Source organism: Capricornis sumatraensis, chromosome 3, assembly GCF_032405125.1.
Source record: "Capricornis sumatraensis isolate serow.1 chromosome 3, serow.2, whole genome shotgun sequence".
NCBI classification, from domain to species: domain Eukaryota; kingdom Metazoa; phylum Chordata; class Mammalia; order Artiodactyla; family Bovidae; genus Capricornis; species Capricornis sumatraensis.
The window spans coordinates 50,487,614-50,502,218 of record NC_091071.1 but is presented as its reverse complement, the minus strand read 5'-3'; positions in this window follow the sequence as shown (position 1 = coordinate 50,502,218).

Below are 14,605 nucleotides of genomic sequence, written 5' to 3'. Positions count from 1 at the left end.
CTCAGCAGTGGCCACAGGACTGGAAAAGGTCTGTTTTCATTCCAATCCCAAAGAAAGGCAATGCCAAAGAATGCTCAAACTCCTGCACAATTGCACTCATCTCACACAATAGAAAAGTAATGGGATTGGGAACACATGTACACCCATGGTAGATCCATGTTTATGTGTGGCAAAACCAATACAATATAGTAAAGTAAAAAAAAAAAATAATAATAAATTTTTTAAATAAGAAAAAAAGAATGCTCAAAATTCTCCAAGCCAGGCTTCAGCAATATGTGAACCGTGAACTTCCTGATGTTCAAGCTGGATTTAGAAAAGGCAGAGGAACCAGAGATCAAATTGCTAACATCCGCTGGATCATCGAAAAAGCAAGAGATTTCCAGAAAAACATCTATTTCTGCTTTATTGGCTATGCCAAAGCCTTTGACTGTGTGGATCACAATAAACTGTGGAAAATTCTGAAAGAGATGGAAATACCAGACCACCTGACCTGCCTCTTGAGAAACCTGTATGCAGGTCAGGAAGCAACAGTTAGAACTGGACATGGAACCACAGACTGGTTCCAAATAGGAAAAGGAGTATGTCAAGGCTGTATTTTGTCACCCTGCTTATTTAACTTATATGCAGAGTACATCATGAGGAACGCTGGACTGGAAGAAGCACAAGCTAGAGTCAAGATTTCCAGGAGAAATATCAATAACCTCAGATATGCAGATGACACCACCCTTATGGCAGAAAGTGAAGAGGAACTAAAAAGCCTCTTGATGAAAGTGAAAGAGGAGAGTGAAAAAGTTGGCTTAAAGCTCAACATTAAAAAAACGAAGACCATGGCATCCAGTCCCATCACTTCATGGGAAATAGATGGGGAAACAGTGGAAACAGTGTCAGACTTTATTTTGGGGCCTCCAAAATCACTGCAGATGGTGATTGCAGCCCTGAGATTAAAAGACGCTTACTCCTTGGAAGAAAAGTTATGACCAACCTAGATAGCATATTCAAAAGCAGAGACATTACTTTGCTGACTAAGGTCCATCTAGTCAAGGCTATGGTTTTTCCAGTGGTCATGTATGGATGTGAGAGTTGGACTGTGAAGAAAGCTGATTGCTGAAGAATTGATGCTTTTGAACTGTGGCGTTGGAGAAGACTCTTGAGAGTCCCTTGGACTGCAAGGAGATCCATCCAGTCCATTCTGAAGGAGATCAGCCCTGGGTGTTCTTTGGAAGGAATGATGCTGAAGCTGAAACTCCAGTACTCTGGCCACCTCATGCGAAGAGTTGACCCATTGGAAAAGACTCTGATGCTGGGAGAGATTGAGGGCAAGAGGAGAAGGGGATGACAGAGGATGAGATGGCTGGATGGCATCAGCGACTCGATGGACATGAGTTTGAGTGAACTCCGGGAGTCAATGATAGACAGGGAGGCCTGGCGTGCAGCAATTCATGGGGTCACAAAGAGTTGGACACGACTGAGCAACTGAACTGAACTGAGAGGTGTTGAAGTGAGAAAAGGAACCACCTGTATAAGCTAAAATTGAAGAGGAGGTAATCTAGGTAACAGCTAGCAAACTGTTTATAATGGGACGAGGGATATAGAAGTAGGAGAACTGAAAATGACTCCTAAGTTTGATTTTATTCATAGCCACTAGTTACCATTCATTGAGTTGGAGAAGACCAGAGGAGGTACTTATTTGAAGAAACAGTGCCAAGTGTTCTGTTTTTGACATGTTAACGTTGAGGTGCCTGTTAGGCCTCCGAGGCAGAACATGTAAATTTGGGGACTGGCAGGAGGATGATATGAAAGCAGTGCAAATGGAAAAGCTCCTCAGAAGAAATATTGCAGAGAAAGAAGAAACCTACACCCGACCCTGGGTGACAACAGTATTTAGATTAATCAGAGGACTAGGAGCAGTTAGAGACACAGGAAGGAAACCAGCATCATATTTCAGTGTTTCAGTTCTTATGAATGCCCTAAAAATTAAGGCCTAAGAAATGTCCCTTGAATTTAATGATGCAGGAAACATTGGTGACTGGCAGGAACAGGCATCTTAAGAGTGGCTGGAATAGAAGCCAGGCTGGAGTATGCTGAAGAGCAAATGGGGCCTCCAATTCTAGCAAAAGGGGGACTGAACTGGTACGTGGCTCATCACTCTCTAAACACATAGCCATGCTAAATTCAAATAACAAATTGAAATGTAGAGTGACCTCACAAGAAAGGAACAGAAGTTACGTGGTACATCCCTCCAAAGAAGCAACTGAAAGCTAGAGTTGTTATGCATAGCAGCTGACATCAAGAAGGGTGGGGTCATATCAGCCAGAAAGAGACCCTAAAGCTCAGTAGCTCAGGCTGTGATTGACTCACAGTAATAGGAGGGGTGGTCTTGGTCTTATGCACTGGAGGAAACGGGAGCTGAGATCCATGCATAAAACTGAGATAAGGCGGTTGTTGTACAGATGTTCTGTTGTGCTTTACCCTGGGTAGATTCACTCTTCGGTCTCTTTAGACTTGTCGAGTCCATCTCAGCTGTTAGATCAGGCTGGAATCAGGTTAGGAATCTGTAATGTTGACTGTAGATTATGTGTGTTGAACTTCCTTGTCCATAAAGACTGAGTAATCCTAGATCTGAATAAGTAGTAATGTCCCAGAAATTGAACTTGTTCTGGAACTGAGCTAGGCATTCTCCTGGGAAATAGATGGGCCCCCAGGAACCGCTTTTAATTGGAAGCTCATCGTTAATTCGAGATGATCAATTTAGCTCAGTTGCAAGTAGCACATTAGGTGGAGGTCATAGGAGGAACTCTGAGAAGCCAATGAAATGATTTAAAGCATCTAGCTCCTTTGGCTTAGGTCATAGGTTATCCATAAATTGCCTCTTGTACCAATAATTCTAATTCTCTATTATAACATGTAAATAAAAACATTTTAAGGTAAATAGTGAAAATACTGTCTAAAATATTTTACTGAAGGTCAAGCATAGACCTGATAAAGAAGCTAAAACTGTACTAGCTAAAACTTTATTAAAACTAGTAGCTAATTTCTAAACAAGGATCCCATGGTCTAAGAGACCTCATGGTTTCTTAGAAGTGGCCTAAAACTATTCAACTTTTCTTTTCAAAATGTAAACTGTCTTACTGGGTTTTTTTCTAACTCCAAATGTAATCAGTGTTCACTACAAAAAGGTTAAGTTCTCAAAACAAAAGCCTTTCTCAAATTCCAGTAATTTCAGACTCAGCTAAAGTGAAAGTGAAAGTAAAGTCGCTCAGTCGTGTCCGACTCTTTGCGACCCGTGGACTGTAGCCCACCAAGCTCCTCCGTCCATGGGATTCTCCAGGCAAGAATACTGGAGTGGGTTGCCATTTCCTTCTCCAGGGGATCTTCCTGACCCAGGGATCGGACCCAGGTCTCCCACATTGCAGGCAGACGCTTTAACCTCTGCACCACCAGGGAATGACACTCTTATTTTTACTGAGCAAACTGAGTGATTGCTTCAACTCCACTCTAGAAATATGTACATGGTAGATACTTTTTATTGCCTGAGCAAATTTCTTATTACTTGAAATACTTAAAACTCAGTGTATATTTAAGTAATACTTAAACTCCAGTAAGCTTTAAGTATTTCAGATCTTGGTAGTTCAGATCTTGTCAAGAATAATCACAGATAAAGTTTATGAAGGGAACATAACAAAGCATCTTCTATGAGTATTTTTTCATTCTCAGGCATTATAGTAGGCCAGGTCATGGTATTTTTCCATCTGGATTTCTGCAGAATGATTGGCTTGTGTTATGAATCTCTACCTAATTACTTGGAGTTGCCAAATTAATCCTAAATCTATTCTAGTCAAGGACAATTTTTATTACATCAATTTACAATTTAAGAACTTTCAGTGGCTGATTTATTTCTCTAAACAAATCACCCTAGTTTGACATCAGTGGGCCCCAGGCCTTGCTGTTTCTCATGGATTCATTTTCTTCCCATTCATATGTGTTCCAGGCTCTTTGCCACCTAGCATCAACTACACGTCTTCTTGCAACAATTAAAATTCTATGCTTGTCTCATGACCCTCATCAAAACTTACTCACTCTTCGCTGACCTCTTATGATTTACATTTTGCAGTATACGCTGTCCTCTATCCACTGGTATATATTTTCTGGCTGGTTTGCTTATAGCTCTTCTTTAGTTGGAGAAGACTCTTGAGAGTCCCTTGGACTGTAAGGAGATCCAGCCAGTCCATCCTAAAGGAGATCAGTCCTGGACTGATGTTGAAGCTGAAACTCCAATACTTTGGCTATCTGGTGCAAAGAGCTGACTTATTTGAAAAGACCCTGATGATGGGGAAGATTGAGGGCAGGAGGAGAAGGGGACGACAGAGGATGAGATGGTCGGATGGCATCACCGACTCAATGGACATGGGTTTGGGTGAACTCCAGGAGTTGGTGATGGACAGGGAGGCCTGGCATGCTGCGGTTCATGGGGTCGCAAAGAGTCGGACACGACTGAGCGACTGAACTGAACTGAACTTCCTTAGTTACTTCGTGACTATCATATCTCTGTGGCTGGCTGTATGGAGGTATTGTGTGCACCTTGAGCACACCATGAATTAACACTGATCTCTCAGTGTGGAACCCAGAGGTCTCTCATGGATCACTGCAGCCTAAACTTGGTAAAGGCTTAAAGTGTGAAGAGGGAGGGCAAACAGTGACACCTCCAGGGAAGAATTAGGCCTAATGGTGGAACCTTGCATTTGAGCCTAACTATTTAGCATGATATGCCTGAAATATATGGAACTAAATACTTGTTTTATCTTAGTATAGTCAACTGGTATACATTAGAAATTAATACTGATCAGACAAATCAATTAACATAAGTATTTCATATTCTAAAAGTGTCAGAATGTGACTATTCCAATTCCATCAATATTATACTGCAGGAAAATTGTATTCCTGAGCTACTATCTTTATGTATAAAAGTTACTTTAGTTAATTTAAGCATTGTAGTAAGTAGGAATGTTTGATTCATTTAAAGTCTAAAAAAGTCTGAACCATTTAGATTTTGTATAATTTATGCTTCTCCACCACTCTGCAATCTAGGCATATTCTTTACTATACCTCTAGAGAGCTAACCTTCATGTTAATCTACAGACTGTGAGCTGTGTAGGTTCCAGCCTTTCTTTTTCCTATTTAGTTTTGCCACTGGACTCTGGGCCTCTGTACTCACCTGTTACATAAAGAAGTCAGGTGAAGTTATCACCAAAGTCTCTTCAAGTGTGAGTTGTGCATGACTAATCCGTTGTAGAACATAACTAAAATAATGGTTCTTCTGTAATTCTTTTGGGGCCAGGAATCATGCTGGAAAGATAAAGGCATCACAGGGAATGTGCATGGAAAGACCACTGAATTATGGCCATGTTTTGAGATAGAGACTTAAGCACCAAAAAGAGCTAGTAAAGGATGTTTTGTTAGTGGTGTTTTAAGGAGAAACATGCTTGGGAAATGTTGAGTGTTTCTGGATAGAGAAGTACCAAATGGATGTGTCCTTTCTATGACATCAAGCACTTTTGCTCCGCGTACTCAGTGTGCACGCTAGTTAGGAAGGGCAGAGTCCCCGACCTAGGCTTGCAGGGTGTGAGGTTCTGAGGTCAAAGTGGGTTTGGCTGCTCAGCCTGGACCGGGGCGCTGGAACCCTTAGCTGGGAAGACCTCGGTGAGGCTGCTGGGTTTGTGCACGTGGGCTCCTGTTTTCCCCACAGCCCCGCAAGGGACCAAACCCTCTTTTCACCTGGGCAGAGCCCAATGTTAGCAGCCCTGGTGGCTCAAATCAGGGGCCAGGGTAGTGAAGTGACTTGCTCGTTTATGTTGTCTTTGAAATCTGGGGCTCTCATTCCTGCTGGGGTCGGGGACAGCCGCAGTCTGGATAGTGTATAGAGGGTGGGCTCGAGGGTGGTGGCCGAAACCGCTAGCCTCACGGCCCAACTCCGCCCTTGCCCCCGACCAGCGCCTGAGGACGCGATCCCCGCTGCCCAGGCCGCCCCGCCGGGCGCTGGAGTGCCGCCCGCAGAGGGCGTGCCCTGGAGCCGAGCGCGCCCCTCCGCCGCCACCTGCGGGGCCGGCCAGCCGGGTGCTGGGCGCAAACCCTTCTGGAGCGCGCGGCGGGCGCGTCGGCGGCGGCAGCGGCGAGAGGAGGAGCCCAGAGCGTGGCCGAAGGGCACCCCGTCCTCCAAACGCTGCCACTTGACTGAGCCGGCCGCTGGCGAGAAGGCGGCGCCACTGCCCGCACAGCTGGACCGCACTTCGCTCCGGGCCCGGCCTCAGCTCCCGCCCGCCCTGACGCCCACCCGCCTCGGATGCCTGCTCCCTCCCCGCCGCCAGCCAGACGCCAGAGAGGCGCGCGCCTGCCCCGGTCCTGTCGTGTAAGTGAACTCCTGAGAGGTAGGCGACCTGTCCGTCGGCTCTGCTCCTCAGTTTTGCCTTTTTGATTTTGAGTGACAGAAATCTGAGTTGCAGGAGGCTTTGATTAAACCGGACCTTTCTTGGCCAGCTGCCTGCTAGAGCCTCGTGTCTCCGGCTCCTAATTAAGAACTTAGCCCCCGCCCCCATCCCCCTTGTTCTCAGCCCCCAGATTCAAAGCTTTGCGTTAATAAATTGCAGTTTCACCTTCTTCCCTCCTCTTTACCTGAAGAGTGAAGAAGATTTTCAGGTAAAAGATTTGCCTGTGAACGTTTAATTTGTATGCCAAGCTGTCAGGCTTGTGCTCCGAAAGGCATGTCAGGAGCAAAATGTGAGCTCCCGTTGGAGCTGTGGGAGGCTGAATCTGGAGGTGCATTATATCGCAAATGGGAAATGAAGCAGAGCTGACGGTAAGATCCTTTGGCTGTTAGCGAAGGGGTCTGGGAAGCAGAGCAGAACAATTAGAGTTTATTTCTCTCCTGTGTCCCGTCTGCCCGTTCCCCGTCTCTTATGGAAATAGTAAACATTTTCATCAAAGACCCCATCGTTTTCGGATCGGAGATTTATGCTGTTTATCTTAGGGAATATTTTAGTTAAGAATTCAGAGGAATAAAGGGTCTATTTTTATTATGACAGTGTATAAATCACATCAGGATCAACAGTTGAATATACCTTTAATATTTGGATGAGGTAGTTTTCAAGTACTTGATATAGATACCATATATAAGTGGGAAATAACGAATGTTTAGGTATTCAGCAGAATAGTCTGTTAAAGCCATAACTTCAGTTTTTAACTTCTTTGTGTTGCCATCAAACAAAAATTACTTACTAGGCCCACGGTCTTACAACAAAAGGATACTTTAAAATCATTGACCAACCTCCGGTCCATTTTAACATTCCTTCTATTGCTCTCCTGACAGACTGGCCACACTTTGTGGGGGCGCTTCAGTGACAGGAAGCTGCCTGCGTTGTCAGTGTCCCTCCTTTCTGTTATTGTCAGCAAGGCCTGGTTGACACTGAGCTGACAACTGCTTCCTTGGACCAGCTTCTCACTAATCCTGCTTTTGCCAATAGCTCTCTAGCCTGTGAAATTACACGTAGAATTTTTCAGCAGAGATCTAAGACTTTCATCCATCTGAAAAAGTTTGTGACCAAAAAATTGTTAAGAAATGAAAAGTCTAAAATGGTTTAGAGTAAGACTTTTGTCTCCTTTACTGACAGCTTTGGCTTCCTCATCTGTAAAATAGGAATGATAGGGTTTTTGTGAGAATTAGATAATATTCATAAAGTACTTATCATAGTTGTCTAGAAGTTAGTAAATGTTTATCGTCACTAAATAATATTCATTTTGTTTCCCCTTACTTAAGACCTTTCTCTGTGCTAAAGATCCTTAGTCCCAAATTGAATTTAAAAATGCAGTCTAGTCTGAACAGTACAGACTGCAATGAGTTCCTATCTTCAAATAAAATAATCTGATTTTTAATCGGCTTTTGTAGTAAATACAACAAAGTTGACTAAAAAACTCACCACCACCACTATCCACACACCACCCCCCCCCATCCCCAACACACACACTTTGCTGTCTAGGTAGGCTTTATTCATTTTTAAATTATGCAATTAATTTTTTGAATATGAACATTTTTTCTCTTGTCATCTATTACTTTAAGTCTCTCTCCCATTTCCAGCTTGTTATTGTTGTTCAGTTATTAAGCCCTGTGTGACTTCTTGGAACTGCATGGACTGCAGCACGCCAGGCTTCTCTGTCCTTCACCATCTCCCAGAGCTTGCTCAGACTCATGTCCATTGAGTCGGTGATGCCATCCAACCATCTCATCCTGTCGCCTCCTTCTCCTCTTGCCCTCAGTTTTTCCCAGGGTCTTTTCCAGTGATGTGTTTTAGTCTTGATTGTGGCTTTCATCATGTTCACCCTGCCTCTGGCTTTGTGTTACCTGCACATGTGGTGAGTTTGTTCACTAGACATTTATGTCATTGATAATACATGGGACAGGTCCTTTTGGCATGCATCTATAGAAGCCTGTGGCACATAGAAAAAAGTGGACTTTTGGATCCTGGTTTTGGAGCCTGGCTACTAGCTTTGTGACCATGAGAAACTTCTTTTCCATATCAATAAATTGAGGTTAGGAATTTCTGCCTTTCAGGTAATTATTAGAATTCAAAGTAATGTATTGAAAGTGCCAACTACAGTACTGGTTGGGAAGATGTATTTGGCTCTCAGTAGGTATTACTGAGACTAATTAACCCACTGAATTTAGCACTGTCCTTCAGATTAAACTCTTCTAGCCCACAGATCAGTCTTCTTCATACAGACATTATGAGAATAATTTTAATCAAATGCTTTGCTAAAGTTAAAAATCTTGCATATTCTCTGATCCATCACAAAAGTAAATGATATTAGCTTTAAAATGATTGATTCTCAATAAAGTCCTAGTTCTTTGAAACCCTCAGTATTTTTCCCCCTGTTTTCTGAATTAAATCTTGAATTTTGCTGGAGATTGGTATTAAATTAACTGGTTTGCCTAGGAATTCTAATTCTTTCCTTCAATTTTGAATACTTTTTTAATTAGGGGAGAAAAAGTGTGTTTCAATCTCTAGTCTCTTGAGACTGCCTTCCTTCTCCATGTTTTTCTGAGGTTGTCAGAATATTTTTGTGCTTACATCTGCCAATTCTCTCTGGAATGTGATTCACCAGATTTTGAAGACATGAATTCTTTTAAAGTGACTTCTTCTGCTTGTGCATTGAGGTTTCTTCTGTACTTTGCAGCTTAAAGATCATTTGCTTTTAAGAAAGCTTAACAATTGCTGAGCAGTTCTGTTTCCTTTCCCTAATTAATATACCATCTGCCTTGGATTGGGGATTTCTTTTTTTTTAATTAAACTGGAGCCTATTTTCCATACTAAGACTGATACGAACAGAATGGTGGTGGAGAAATACTACATTATCATGTTGAAAGTTTAGGGAGTAATAAATTACTAGTCAATATATGATATAGGAAGAGCCTGCACTTTAAGAATTTATTCCTTATAAATTCAGAGTTGTGAAATAAAGGATGTTTCACAAGGGGCTTTGAGGGTAACATAGACTAGTGAAGCTGGAGGGGTTCCAGACATGAGCGTGACAAGAGTCCTGCAAACTGGAGAGTGAACACCCAGCTTAGAGCTGTTCTAATTCAGAGCAGTTGGAGCATTATACTGGGCGAAGGATACACTGGCCCTAACGCTGCTGTGAGGGTGTGGCTTCAGCTCACTGCAAGTGTCCTGAAAGAGGCAGAACTACATGGAGTCTCACTGTTTTATCCCCAGTATCTAACACACCTTGAAGCACATGCATATTTGATAAATCAGTTGAGTTCAGTTCAGTCGCTCAGTCATGTCCAACTCTTTGCGACCCCATGAATTGCAGCACGCCAGGCCTCCCTGTCCATCACCACCTCCCGGAGTTCACTCAGACTCACGGCCATCGAGTCTGTGATGCTATCCAGCCATCTCATCCTCGGTCGTCCCCTTCTCCTCCTGCCCCCAATCCCTTCCAGCATCAGAGTTTTTTCCAATGAGTCAACTCTTCACATGAGGTGGCCAAAGTACTGGAGCTTCAGCTTTGGCATCATTCCTTCCAAAGAAATCCCAGGGCTGATCTCCTTCAGAATGGACTGGTTGAATCTCCTTGCAGTCCAAGGGACTCTCAAGAGTCTTCTCGAACACCACAGTTCAAAAGCATCAGTTCTTCGGTGCTCAGCCTTCTTCACAGTCTAACCCTCACCTCCATACATGACCACAGGAAAAACCATAGCCTTGACTAGATGGACCTTAGTCAGCAAAGTAATGTCTCTGCTTTTGAATATACTATCTAGGTTGGTCATAACTTTTCTTCCAAGGAGTAAGCGTCTTTTAATTTCATGGCTGCAGTCACCATCTGCAGTGATTTTGGAGCCCCCAAAAATAAAGTCTGACACTATTTCCACTGTTTCCCCATCTATTTCCCATGAAGTGATGGAACCGGATGCCATGATCTTCGTTTTCTGAATGTTGAGCTTTAAGCCAACTTTTTCACTCTCCTCTTTCACTTTCATCAAGAGGCTTTTTAGTTCCTCTTCACTTTCTGCCATAAGGGTGGTGCCATCTGCATATCTGAGGTGATTGATATTTTCCCCGGAAATCTTGATTCCAGCTTGTGTTTCTTCCAGTCCAGCGTTTCTCATGATGTACTCTGCATATAAGTTAAATAAGCAGGGTGACAAGATACAGCCTTGACATACTCCTTTTCCTATTTGGAACCAGTCTGTGGTTCTATGTCCAGTTCTAACTGTTGCTTCCTGACCTGCATACAAATTTCTCAAGAGGCATGTTAGGTGGTCTAGCCAAACCTTAATTAGCATTCATTAAGTGCCTCTAGGTAGAGAACTGTTCTCTGCCAAATAACAAAAGGAGAAATTGCTCCTGCCCTTGAGGAATGTTTGATCTCATTTGAGGAGGCAGCACTTATAAATTAATAGGCTGGACACAAGTTCAAGAAGAATTCTGGGTAATGGTTTGGGGAATTCCAGGAGGTCTGCACGAAGCAGATGGCATTTCATCTGGCCTTAAAGATGGCACAGATTTGGTTTATGCAGGGAAGAGGGAAAGGGTGCTGGAGATACAGGGTGGAGATACAGGGCAGGTGGTGTTTTTCAACCAAGAGAAAGTCGGAAGGAGAAAATGAGGATGTGTATGTGTTTATGGTAAGGATAATATCTTGATGGGGGAGGAAGTGTCCTTGGATTAGTGAGAAATTAAATCCAATAGGTAAAAAGATTTTTTAGAAATGTTTAAATGTACCTCTGCTGTACCTTACCTCCACTGCCCATCCTAAAATACTGTATCATCAGCTACAGAGACTAGGGTATAATCACTCTATAATCACTTCTTAGTAGTGTTGTATATGTATCATGAGAACAGTACAAAAATTTAAATAGCAAAGCTTTCAGAATTCTTGGTCATTTGACCTAGAGTCCAAGTGGATTTGGATACCATGTTTTCTCATGTCTCTACATATGAATAACGGTTCTTTTAGTTATTCAAAATTATGTGTACTGCTGCCTGGAATTTAATTCCGTGCATAGCACTTAACACTCATTATTTATGCCTCCTACTTGTTCTAAAATATTTGAGGTGGCTTCACTACATAAGGACTAACTTATTTTGATTATGTAGGGAAGAAAAAAAGATCATATACTCTCTTAGGGTCATTGGCTGGGCCTGCAAATCAGAATAGTTAACAGGAGAAGGGAATTAATTGCCTCTGTATGCATGGGAGTTCACAAAAATCATGTTTCAAGGGGATGGTTAAAATTGCAGACTTACATACCATCTTAACAAAGGATATTTAAGTGTGGAAAGATGCTAAACTAAAGAAAAGGGCATGACAGTGAGTTCTGTGAAGGTGGCTAGGAAATATATGATAAATAGGGTTGTTTGTTCTGCAGAGAATTGTCTCCAGAGTGGCACTTTTCTTGGTATAGGAGAGTGAGACACCTTTACAAAGGTGCTTTTGCCCTGCTTTTGGACAAAAAGTTGGAGGGCAGAGGCCTAATTGCCTTTGGCTCAAAACAAGGCTTGGGCAGTGTGGCAAATTTTGGGGTGACAAACTCTAATCTCTCTCAAATTCCTTAATGACAATTGAGATAAACAAAATGTAATGGCTCAGAAAAAAATGTCAGTTAAGATTATTTGATCAATTAAAATGATTAAGATTTAGGTATTTTGGACCAACCTTGATTAGACACTATATATTAAGCTTCAGACTTGACTAAGGCAAAGTGTCTACCCTCTGTGAATTCATAGGTTGTGAAAGAGACTGACAGACCTACCATCCATCCCACTAGAATGGGATATGCAGTCACAGTGAAATGTAATTCCGCAAGGATCAATATTTTAGAATTGTTTTGGAGTATATGGCTTCCACCTTTAAGGGAAGTTTTGAGACTGAGGTATCTGATGTGTTTCTTATGGGTAGATTTTTGTGGAGGAGATTGGAAGAACTGTTCAGAACCAGGAAATGTGAGTTACCCAACATAATATACTCAACAGTCATCTTTTCCTTTTCACAGTGTTTTCTTCCTTCTTTTTCCCTCCTTATCAGTTTAGTAATAATAATAGCAAAATAACTGCTGCATTTCTATGATGCTTTCTGTTTTTCCTTATCACTATTCCCGATGAATTTGGGGCAGGCATTATTACATTTAGTATAAAGATGAGGAAGCAGAGTCTCAAAGAAGAAAAGAAAAATTCCTGTGGTTGCACTGCTAATTAAATTCCTCTACCTTTTTTTAGACAGAAGTCATGTGAAGAGGTCTCTAGTTAGAATCTATTGGTTTTTCTGACTTTTCTGAGTACAGAATGACACAAGTTTGCTGTGCATGATAGATTTCTCTCCTTAAGCTCATGAGGTTCAAAGAAAACTCTACGAGAAAAAGATTTTATGCATTGATTTTGAGGGTAAAGTCATTTTGTTTAGTGGAGCCTTTTAAGTTTAATATTATATAATATCAAGGTGTCATTTTTCAAAGGAACTTCGTCTGCGTCTTGGATGAATGACCTGTCTGCACTCAGAGAAGTGAGAAATGGCTCAACAAAAATTAATTTTACCAAGTCCTAAAATCTGAAACAATTTTCCCCTTCTCCCTGTACGTAAAGCTTTAATAGAAAACACACTTTATACTGTACATAGAAAAAATCCTCGAAGTTGATGTGGGCTAGAATGTAAGATTCAAGCATATTTGGGTAAATCATGCTGCTGCTGCTGCTGCTGCTGCTGCTGCTAAGTCGCTTCAGTCGTGTCCAACTCTGTGAGACCCCATAGACGGCAGCCCACCAGGCTCCTCTGTCCCTGGGATTCTCCAGGCAAGAATACTGGAGTGGGTTGCCATTGCCTTCTCCAGGTAAATCATAGGTGATAAATATTGAGTTTACGGGAGATAGAGGAGTTGCTCAGCTTTTGATGTTCTTATTTATTAGTAAACCCTGAACTTCTGGACCAGTACCACGGAGCGCATCTGTCATATCCCCGCACAGACTCATTCCCGCGTCTGAAGACTGCGTTTGCTTAACTCTCATCTGACTCTCAGCATCAAAGCTGCTTATTCATCTTTTTTTAAAAAAGAAATTTAGATATATTATTGACTTTTTACTTGCTAATTGAGTGCTATCCCCTAAATCTTGATATGTAGTGTAGTGAAGCCGCTCAGTCATGTCCGACTCTTTGTGACACCATGGGCTGTAGCCTACCACACTCCTCTGTCCATGGGATTTTCCAGGCAAGAGTACTGGAGTGGGGTGCCACTGCCTTCTCCAGGGGATCTTCCCAACCCAGGTCTCCTGCATTGTAGGCAGACACTTTACCGTCTGAGCCACCAGGGAAGTTACATCTTGATATGGGTTCAGTGCTATTATTATTCTCTCTCTTCACAAAATGATTGAGTCTTTTATTCACATTAAATCTTGGTTTGAAGCAGCTAAAATGTGTTACATCAAATTATCAGTTAGACTTTCTTAAAAAAGATATATTTGATGATAAAAATAATATATGCATTTGAAAAACTGGGGAGCAGAAAAAGTTGCAAAGAAGAAATTTATGTTACCTGTAATTCCACCATCCAAAGAGAAACACTTGTTGTTCTCTATTTTTTAAAAAATCCTTCATGGAGCTGAGTCCATCTTTTAAAATTTTATTTATTTATTGGCTGTGCTGGTCTTTGTTGCTACACAGGCTTTGCTCTAGTTATGGCAAGTGGGCCCTGCTTTCCAATCGCAGTGCTCAGGCTTCTCACTGCTGTGGCTTCTTTGCTGTGGAACACGGGCTCTAGGGCACAGGCTCAGCAGCAGTTGTGGCGCATAGGCTTAGCTGCCCCACAGCATGTGGGAGCTTCCTGGACCAGGGATCCAACCCACATCTCCTGCATTGGCAGATGGAGTCTTTACCACTGAACCACCAGGGAAGCCCTGTTTTCTATTCTTTTAAAACTATATATATTTTAAAAATTAGAATCATACATGTATATTATAGTCTTCTGCTTTTAAAAATTAACTATAAGTTCTAGAGACTTGGAAGAATCTTCTAATCTTTGCAAATTTTTCTTTATTTTAGGCAGCAGATGGTAATATCTTCAATG